Genomic DNA, 11,226 nt, shown 5'->3' on the forward strand with positions numbered 1-11,226 from the left:
AACATGGCACCCCGAAACTCAAGAATACACATTCCTTCCCATGTGCATATGGTACATTCGTAAAAACTTATCACATACATCATGAAACATACACCATGAAACATCATGAACAAACTTCAAAGAATCATCATCCAAACCGCAGTTTCCAACCACAATGCAATTACCTTAGAAATCAGAGTCCAGATGAAGGGTGTGAGGTTTAACCAAGGAAGTAGCACCACAGATGGGAAAAAGAAGGTGGCATCTATAGATATTTCCACTGTTGGCAAAGAAGGAGTTGAGGGTATCACCAAAGTTTCTAGGTCAGGTGGCCAGGGGTTGTCAGAGCCATTAATCAAGAGGCAGGGAGAGCTGGAGGGAAGGTTTGGGCGAGAATGTAAAGCAGTGTCAGTTACTGCGATGAGCTGAGTGGGACGGAGACTGGAAAACAGGACCCAGCCCCGACTTCAGGAGAGCACAGAGTGGAAGGGTCACACCCAGGCTGCAATGGTTTGAGGGGCAAATGGGCGGAGAGCAAGAGTCGGTTAAGTGTGGATCTCTCTTCCAAGAACTTTAATGAGGAAAGTAAAGAGGATGCCAAGGAAGGAAGGGTTTGTCGTTTTTTGTCTATTATTTTGAATGGGAAGGACTTGAGTGAAACAAAGATGAAATGGCTGTGAGCACAGCCCCAAAGAGTCCCAGGGGATCACCTCCAGCTCTTTCCTGTCACCCCTACTCATGGTCGTGCTGCTCACTGCCCACTCTGCCCGTTAACCCTTAAGTGACTGCGGGGCTGGAGGGGTGCAACTGTCCTCCACCATCACCATCATTCCACTGCCAGCCCCTTCCCATCAACGAATCCCTGCCATTTCCAGGTCCCAGCTGCTGGAATCAAAACTCCCAAGAAAAACAAAATTACCATTTTTAAACCTTTAGATCATGCCAAGCCAATCATGTCTGTGCCATCCAGGGTTTATTATAATCATTTACTGAGTACTTGGATTGGGATAAAGGGCTTGTACTGGCTTGTACTATGCACTTTTTATTAATAAATGCATGGTATTCATTAATAGTAAAAAAAAAAAAACACAAAAAAAACACAAAACCACACACTAGTGACAACAGCCCCCAAGTCTCAGGTATCGCTGGCCTCAGTTGCAAGGAAAAGAAAAGCCCAAGAATGAGATGGGGTGCGGGGGCTATGGAGCACAAGGGTAGGGGGGAACACACATTGATCGTTTTGGTCCCAATTGATTGATTCTTTTTTAAACTACTACAAGATTGAATGGACTGCAGTGGAGTGGGGCAATGAAATTCTCATTTTAAAGTATGCAGGCAATTTGAAGATGGAATTGTGTCAGAGCCAAGTACAAAATATAGCTGAAATTAAGGATGCATCTATTCGATTTCCTCTTTTGTAGTAGCAGGATGTTAGGAACAAGCACAATATTCGGAGGATAATGAAACAACAGTGTGCAGATGAACCTAAAATTGTTATAATTATCCTTGTAATTATTAGTCAACTTCCTAATGCCGGAACACAATGGAGCCAAATTCTGTTACCTTAAAGTGTGAGCTGATTCTTTTTGCATTTCTTTGTTCCATTGTGTCCTTCCCCTGCCCCATCTCTTTCTGCGGCCCCAGCCCCACCCCAGGCTCCCTGAACTTGCCTGTGGCTCTCTGCCCCTGCCAAACACATATTCTCCCCTTCTGAGCCCCTCATGTCCTTGCCTTTGTCAGGACTTGCTCACAGCCTGTTTGGATAATTTTTTTCTTATTAAAATTTAATATAAGTACATTGTACACATTTTATAAAATACGTACATTGTAGAAAAGCAAAAGGAAGAAAATAAGAGTCGTCTGTCATCCTTAACACCCAGAGGTATCCGCTGAAGCGTATTTTCATGTATAAAATTCTCTTCTTTCTTATGTGTACTATATACACGGACGTATATTAAACTTCATTAACCAGCTGGCACCAGAATTGCTCTTAGGAAGAGAACTGGCTTTGATAGGGAAGATATTTGGATAGAAACTTGAAGTAGATAAAAGTTGGGAGAGTCCCATCGCATCCCACCCCTGAGAGCCAAGGGAGAGGCTGCTTTATGTAAATATCTTAGGGCAGGGAAGGCACTGCTCCCAGAGGGGTGAGGGAGAGGGAAGGAGAAACAGAGCAAGAGAAGGGCAAAATGGTACATGGCTGCGCACCCCCTGGGTGACTTCTTCATGACCCCCAAGTCCTCAATAAAGCTTGTTGCATTCAAAAAAGCCTAGTGTGGGTGACTTCCATGGTGCAAAGTGAAAGAAGGGGCCGGGTGCATGTCAGTAAACAGAGGCTGGGCTGCCCTTGAGAAAGATGGAGCCCCAGAAGCAAAGAAGATTCGAAGGATGTAAGACCCTGGTCCAGTTTGTACCCCAGGAATGAGCAGAAATCTCAGGAGAGGATTAAGGGGTTCATGGTAATTTTGAGACAAGCTGGGACCTGGGACCTGGGACCCTTTGCTGCAGTGCTTGCACCTGGACAAATATCTCCTCAAGCAACAGAAGACAAAGAAACTCTAAGGGACTAAAAATAACTGCATGCATCTGCAGTTGGGGCAAATTATGGACAATAAGATACAAAAAGACTAAAAACCCAACTGCCACTTCTAAGAGCTAGGAGCAGAAACAGAGTGTTGGGAGAAAAAGTAGGGTACAACGCATGCCCCCTGCACTCAACACCACCAAAGGGGTGGGCAGATCACCTAAGCACCTCTCTGCCCGACCCCTGGACACACCCATACCCTCACCCTGAATGAGGAATCAGCTCGACCCCGCCTCAGTGAGCAAGCTAGCAAGGGAACCTATTACTTGTTCTGGCTCCGCCCTGCTGCAGCAGAGGCCCCAGTCAAGCCTTGCTTGAATTTCTTGTCTGTCATCTTATCACTTTCTATTGATTACGGAGGCCAAGAACACTGGTCGGTAACAATTTCCTCACTCCACAAATGGGGAGTCCACAGGCCCACTTCCCAACCACACACACACACACACACACACACACACACACACACAGATCTTTTTTTCCTGCAAAAAACAGGATCATATTACTTAGAATTTACAAACAATTACAATTGTGATGATTAGCTTTGCTTTACCTGTGTCATCCATAACCTGTGATCTCAGTATATTCAGCAGTCCCTGTGTTGCAGCGTAAGGCTGGACTGGAAAAATGACAATGGCAGCTGAAACCGTGCAAATGAGCTTAACAATCATTGAGAAAATTATGATCGTTAAGCAACTCTTTATAAATTTCATCCAAACATTAAAAGCTCTTTTGTTTGTGGTTATAAATATATAGGGAAATGAAAAACTAGTGAACAAATATTATTTAGCACACTGTAATTTAAAACATTAGAAACATTGACAGGGCGTTGCATCTCTTTGTAAAAAACTTAGTAAGAGGAGTTGGAACAGTGGCTGTCTTCTTGTCATATAATTTACTACACTGAGTGAACATCTTTTCTGTGTCTTGGCAAAGTGTCATGGTCCTTTCTAAGTTTGGATCGGCTTCCGATCTTTTATCCTTTATGCTTTCAATGTCACAAACTACTTCTGAGAGTTCCTTTAACATCAATTTTTTTGCTGGTATCACTCTCCTGTTCTTTGTGAGGTAGGAGATAGAAGGACCTCAGGCTGAGCAGCTGGAGTCTATCCCCTGTGGAAAGGTACTTCAAGATAAAGATAATGGCAAGATCAAGGAGCAGCTGAGTCCTGCTTGGATAAAAGATAAAGAGACCACATATTTCTCATTCTTAAGGTCAAGGAGACCTCCCCAACAACACATGCAGAAAGGCTCCTTGGGGGTCAAAAGGGATGGGGTACCACCCCGTAAGGGGTGTTGTCAACGTTCCCATAGGCCTCTGCACTGGAATCCATCTTGGCAAAGTGATGCGTACGCATACTGGGGAGGGTCCTGGGGCAGGGCAGGTGTGGAAAAAGAAGTGAGATAATTGGCCAAAGGTAAAGAAAGACCCAGAAGAACTGCCCTGTATAAATGATTTAACCACCTCTTTACTACACTTCTCCTCATTAGGGAGGACGCCCACACCCTTTCTCTCCGGGTGTGTATTTCTGCCTTGCTTCTGTCTTAAATAAACAAGTTGTTTCTCTGTGTGTTCTCCCACATGTTGTGCTGTGTCTCTAATAATAAACTTTGTACCTGTTTTTACAGTTTTTGCCTCTTTGAAACATTCTTGTTTTCACACGGGGCAAGAGCCAGGGGAGCTTTGTTTCTAGCCTCTAGTCCCCGGTGCACTGGAGGCTAGGATTCCTGGTTTTCATCCAGGCTACTCAGCTCCAATTCCTGGGCAGGGAACTAAGATCCTGCTTCAAGCCACCACTCACTGCTCTCTCCACGAGATCATTTGTATTCATTGGCCTTTTCCCACACGATTTATACCATAGACCTAGGTCTCTTCTACTGCTGCTTTGCCGTCACCATTTTCACATCTTCTAGTCATAACATCTTCATTTCCAACATTATTGCTTTTTGTTTCTTCACTGCATTTCATCTTTGTTGGCCAATCCCCTCTTTCAATCATCCATTTTTGTAAAAAGACACCTAAGTTAATCACTGGGAGGCAAGGAGGCAGCACAGTGACACCTTTGCTGACGGTGTATAAGCTGAAGGATGGGAGACACCAGGTACCTAGTCAGTTCCCCAGACTTGAAAGACATGGCATGGTTGGTCACTGGTCATGACGTGCGTCTGTTATTACTTAGCAGTTAGTTGTGGAGGGCTGCTTTATACAGTTTCTTGTAATTAACAGATGGTGGTAACTGCAGGTTGAAGCATATTATTGAGGGACTAGTATTATTTAACTAAACTCTATGAACTGATGAGACTTGCGCATGCCGGGACCCTGCAAAGTGAGGGTTGTCTGGACAATGTGTTTCCTACCCTTAGGGTACAAGAAGGAAAACTTTACTTGGAATTCTTTGCTCTTGTTCTCACTTGGGTCTCTTCTCTTATCCCTAGTTAGTTTCTATTTTTTTCTCCCCACTTTTGGCATTTTCTTCCGTATTTTGAGTCATGCAGTCCCTTTACCCTCAGTTCCCACTTCCTTAATTTGCTCGTCTTCCTGACTGCGGCTGGGGCACCAGGGAGTGATCAGACTGTCAGATGGACCCCCCTCACTGACAGGCTGAGCAGACTGGACATGGTCCCTGAAGAATGAAACAAGGGAGGTCAACACCGTGAATTAAAGGCACAAAGCATCGTCCAATCCAAAAAGCCAAGAGCTAGACACCATCAGGCATCGATGGGCTCTTTCCAGGAATCGTTGCTGTGTTTCTATTTGTAAATATACACACGAAAAGTTACCACTCATCACTCTGCCGGGGAGCGGGTATGAAGCTGGGACCCAGGGAGCGACACAGAGAGCCTGGGAGATCTGGAGACAATGGTAACACACGATGCAAAGCCCAGCCCAGCTCTTCTCTAGTGGGGAGGGAGCAAGGAGAGTGAGGGCAGGCCCCCCTGTGCTGTAAACTCACATTGTAGTCACTCTGAGCACCTCATCCTCTGCGTGGGTTCCTCCACAGACAAAGGACTCCTGGTTTGACCCCAACTGCTGATGGAAAACTGGGTTGTTCTCATTTCTCCAGGTCAGGGGTGCTGTGCTGTCCTCTCTACTAAAATGGAGAAAATTAGTCCCAACTGCTCCCCCACCAGAAGGGTGGCCAATTAGCAATCTTAAAGGCACTTGGGAGAAAACAAGTCATTTGATTTGTAGAGCACAGGCTAAGTAGGTGAGGAGAGGCACTCAAGTGTGTCCCTCTGAAGCCCCATCGGTCTCATAAACTTGCGACACGCACGGAAGCAGCCAGGTTGCAGGTAGAAGATGTTTGTTTTGCTCTGATAATAGGCTACCCCCGGCAAACTGCTTGGCACCTGCTTCGGGGAGCTGGTGGAACAGAGGCAGAGCCTGAAGTATCTGGGAGGAATTCAAGGAGATTTGAAGAGGAAAACAGAAGCTCCTCATGTATGAAACCCCAACAGCAATGTGATCTGGGCTCGCTGTGATTCTGCCTTCACCTGATTCCAGTGATCTCCTTCCTAGCAGTCCAGGGACAGCTGGGGCCCTGCAGAGTCGTTCTAAATGCAGAACCAACAGATAGCAGGCTTTGTGCCACTTGCAAACAGATACAGCCCCCAAGAGCATGCTGCACTTTGCTTAATAGCTACTCTCCTGCCTCCTTATAGGAGATCATATAGATGGTTACTGCATGGATATGGAAATGGGGAGTGTATGGAAACATCTCACTTTCTCACTTGCTTGAGGTCATGGTTCTCAAACTGTGGACAATCACTGTTAGTGATGGATCTTATTAAAAATGCAGAATCCATGACTTAACCCCTGGAAATATTGAATCAGAATACAGGGAAATAGCGCCCAGGAATCTGCACTGTAATAAGTCCCCATCCTGTTATGCTCACTAAACACTGCTCTAGGTGTTCTCTCTGAGGTCTGCAGCAATGGCCAGTGCTGGGAACACTGTCACGAAACCCACTCCCCAGACCTGGACCAGATTCATAACTGACCTCATCTGCTTTTAGCAACGTCTTCCTTGTATACAAGGTTGTAATGACAGCCTTTGGGCCTTGGATCTGCTTTCTAGATATTTATCATTCAAATGTGCTTTGGTTAAAATAGTGAGCCCCACCCAAGTGCCCGCAGCCTGTGGCTTCTTGTGTGGAGGGAATGAACGTGTGCCAGTGGGACTGGCCCATTGTCCCAGAATCTGGTGCTCAACCTGGATTGTCAAGAGGCTCTTGTCCTGGTGGTAGGGTGACCAGGAGTCTCAGTTTTCTCAGGGCTGAGGGGGCTCCCGAGGCAGAGTTCTTTCCGTTTTAAAACCAGGAAAGTTCCAGGAAAACTTGGATATGGTCACCCTACACGGTAGCATTACTACACTCTAGCAAAATTCACCAGAGACTGAGAAACCACCGTCCAATTTATTTAATTGTCAAACATGCGTTGATCAGTCATCGCGATCAATCGATCACGGAAAAGTCTATTTGGGAAACCAAATTACTATCAAAAGTTTGGTTGGAGAGAACAGAATCAGAGCAAAGGAAGCAGGCTGATCTTAAGCGAGAGGCTGGACGACCTGTGTAGTGCTGACAGCAACAAAGTCTCAGACTCCAGCCGCGTGTCCAACAATTCAGTTCAATTCTGACACCATCCACCTGGAATCAGCACTGACTCCACAGTCAAAGGTCCAGTCTCACAAGACTGCCCCCACGCCAGACATGAGTTGCACGTCTCGGGGGCCATACGCACATCTGCCCAACGGGCTGTAAATTTGGGGGATTCCCATGACCCCCCCCCCTGCAGTTTTGATAATTCACTAGAATGACTCCTAGAACTCAGGAAAGTGCTACCATCATGGTTTTATTTAAAGGCTACCACTCAGAAACAGCCAAATGGAAGACACATAGGCAAGTATGGGGGGTGGTAGGCACAGATTTCCACGTCCTCTCCTTCTGGGATTGGCATGCCACCCTCCTAGAACATCGATGTCTTAACCAACCAGGAAGCCCTCTTAGTCTCATTGTTTCAGTGTTTTTATTAAAGTTTTATTATATGGGCACGATTGAGTAAATCATTCTCCAAGTGACTGAACTCAACCTCCAGCCCCTCTCCCAGGAATCCCGGGGGGGGTAAGGCTGATAGTTCTAACTCTCGAATCATGGAGTTGGTTCTCCTGGTGTCCAGCCCCCATCCAGAGGCTTTCTAGGGCAGCGATCCCCAACATTTTTGGCGCCAGGGACCAGTTTCGTGGAAGACAGTTTTTGTACAGACCGGTGGCAGTGGGGAGGTGGGGATGGTGCAGGCGGTCATGCGAACGATGGGGAGTGGCAGATGAAGATTTGCCTGCTCGCCACTCACCTCCCACTGTGCGGCCTGGTTCCCAGCAGGCCACGGACCCGCTACTGGTCTGTGGCCCAAGGGGTTGGGGACCCCTTCTCTGGGGTCTCCCTCCACACCTAGGGCCAAGAATCACCTCATTAGCATAAGCTCAGGTGTGATCGAAGGGGCTCATTGCAAATCACAAAAGACACTCTTATCAGGAAATTCTAAGGGTTTGGGGAGCTCTGTGCCCAGAAGCAAGGACAAAAAACAAATGTGCTCTTTATTATGCCACACACCTGTAACACTGTTACACCTGTAATACTACAAGGGTACAAGAGCACTCCTGTCTGCCATTGAGGGCATCCTTTCCAGCATGGTGCTGGGACAGCACTCAATATTTACTGCACTCTGACTCAGTCCCCATGTTGCACATCCCCTGTTGATGGGATGTAACAAATCTCCACCATGGCAGCTGGGAAGCATGGCCTTTGTTGCACACCTCCCAGGAGCCCAGCTGCATGCAGCAAACAGGAACCCTGCCCTCTGTGCCCCACTGAGGCCCCCATAGGAGACAGCTCAGCCTCACAGCAATGCTCTTAGGACATCGCTGAGGGTGGGCAATTTTTGGAAGCTGGATGTCATTGCTTTCCCTCTTGTCTCCACTCCTATGGGCACATCCCATCTAGAGCCAGTGTCTCTCTGACCTCATGCAGACCTTTCTCAGCGCAGAAGTTTTCCAAATTGTAGCATTATCTATAATTGAGAAAAATTAGGAAACAAGCACAAGGTTAAATAAGCTGTGATGAAATACCAAATAAATTATTTTGCAGCCACTGAAGTGATGTTTAACTTTTACTGACATGTGAAATTGTTCACAATAGAGCTTGAAGTCATATGTGTACAAAAAAGGCTGCAGAGGAAGAGCTGCTATCACCGGGGTGATGAAATAAGAGTGGATTCTTATTTTCTTCTATGCTTTTCCTTCTTTTTTCCTACAATGATCATGCATAATTTTTATAGCTAAATATGTATATAGATAGATATAAAATTTCCTTATGAAAAAAGGCGATACAATTACAAATGTTCCTGGTTTGTCCCTTGCCTGGGCCTGCTCACATGACTTTACCTCTGGTCCCTGGGCTGCTGGCTGCTTCTCAAGCCTCTTCCAGACCCGTCTCCCATGAGTGCCTGTCACCGAGGTCCCCCTCTGCCCACGACATCTCCTCCTGGCCTCAGAGAAAGCCTAACAGTGACTATCCTTCCTCCCCTCCCTGTCCCCAACCCTATGACCAAGCTGGCAAACTTTCCTCAGAATCTCTTTCACTAAATCCTGCCACAGCAAGGAGAACCATCAGAAGGAAGTTAGTTAGACATTTAAGGAGATGAATAAGTTAGTAGACAAAAACCCACTGCATTTCATTATAGATCCATAAGTGTGTATATGACCAGAGTATCACATCACCCGCTGATAAACGATACCTTAGCAGCCCTGAGACCCACAGCAGAGCCACTTCCAAGATGACCTTATTTTCACAGGCAATTGTCCGCCTTAATCAATTCAAGATCATGTTCAACAAGCACTAATTGAGCATCTACTGTGTGCCGGGCCCTGGGCATGGAAAGAAATAATCCCATTTAATGTCATGACAGACAGTACACATTAAGTAAATGTGTGTTGAATAAAAACAGTAAGAAAATACTGACCTGAGCCCATCCAAATAGCCAGAGACAAAGGAAAGACTACTGCTTGAATCTTCTGGTTATCTGATAACCTAAACCTTTCATAAAATGTTCAACGAATGACTCAGAGGTGTCGGCCTTCCCCTCTTCCATCCAGGGAAGTCCTCCCCTCTTTCTAGCTAACTCTACACACCAGAGTTCAGAAGATCCAGCTCTTCTGAGCCCAAGTGACTGTTCAGGGTCCTTATCAAGATCACGCACCCTGAGACTTTTAAAAATATTTAACGGCAGTGTGTTCTCCTGAGCCTTCATTTCTCTAAGTCAGTGGTTCTCAAACAGGGGTGACCATGAGGGGTCATCCCCCAGGGGACACTTAGCAATGTCTGAAGATGTTGTTTGTCGTCACAACTGGGGGACAGCATGCTGTGGCATCTGGTGGGTGGAAACCAGGGACGCAGCTAAACACCTTACAGTGAGCAGGACGGCCCCCCAACAAAGAACAATGCAGCCCCAAGTGTCAAAACGCCGCTGCTGAGAAACCTGGTCTAGGTGGCACACCCCGAGATGCCTGTGCAGTCCTCAGTGGACTTAGTCTGGGTGTTCCCTCCCCACATCCTATGAATTTACTCTGTTTATCTAACGTTCCCCGAAAATACACAGCCCAGAGCTGATCGCGGTGTCCAGGGATGGTGCAACTGTAATAGGGAAGAACAAATCTAACTCTATATTAGATCTGTTACTTTTACTTTAACCTTTGTATTCTGTTGCTTTTGCTTCCAGTTAAGAATGTAAGAACGTTGCCTATAGCCTGAAATATACAGAATAGTCCATTCTGAGGGCTCTGGTCTTTAAAGCTATAACACTTCCATTCATATAGAGATAAAAAGTTGCAGAACAGAGAATAACACTTGTCTTGTTGGAGGTTTACAGATTCATCATGACCTGACCTATTTGGACAGCTGCAAGAACAAAGGATTCTGACCCCAAGAAGTCTGCAACAACCAATCACACCCCTCCCTCACCTGGCCTTTAAAAATGCTTTCCTGAAATGCTTAGGGGAGTTTGGGGTTTGTGGGGCATGAGCCACCTGTCTCCTTGCATGGTCCTGCAATAAACCTTTCTCTGCTCCACACTCCGACCCTTCGGTTTGTTTGGCCTCACTGTGAGCCGGGCCCACGAATTGCATTCGGTTACATGATGAGCGCTGAGCAGAACCCTCTGCTGGCCCCGCAGTCCCCACAGCAGAAGGCCAGTCCCTGGGGCTCGAAGGCGGGCCCAAGTCCACTGCGGTCTCTGCCCCTCTCAACCTGGTACACCTTGGGTGAGCTAATGAACCTCTCTACGCTTAGTTTTCTCATGTTTAAAATAATTGTAAGTAGTGAAACATAGTGATAAAGTATGAAATAGTACCCTCATCTTTGGAGGGATTGGGAGGATTAATGAAACGATCTGTGGGATGCACTTCATGCACGTGCTAGGCACCTGGAGGAGCTCAGGCAGTGCTGGTCGGGGATGGTCACGCGTGGTCTACCTTAAGGTTTTAAACTTTTCTTTTAGGGGTTGTTTATTTCTAAACTCAACGACCTTAACTGGGAAGGCTTTCAAACCCTCGTCTGTGTCTCTCAGGAAGCACCTTTCTGTTTTTCTCCATTTATTCATTCGACAAAAT

The sequence above is a fragment of the Balaenoptera musculus genome, chromosome 16 (genome assembly GCF_009873245.2).
Source record: "Balaenoptera musculus isolate JJ_BM4_2016_0621 chromosome 16, mBalMus1.pri.v3, whole genome shotgun sequence".
Lineage (NCBI taxonomy): Eukaryota > Metazoa > Chordata > Mammalia > Artiodactyla > Balaenopteridae > Balaenoptera > Balaenoptera musculus.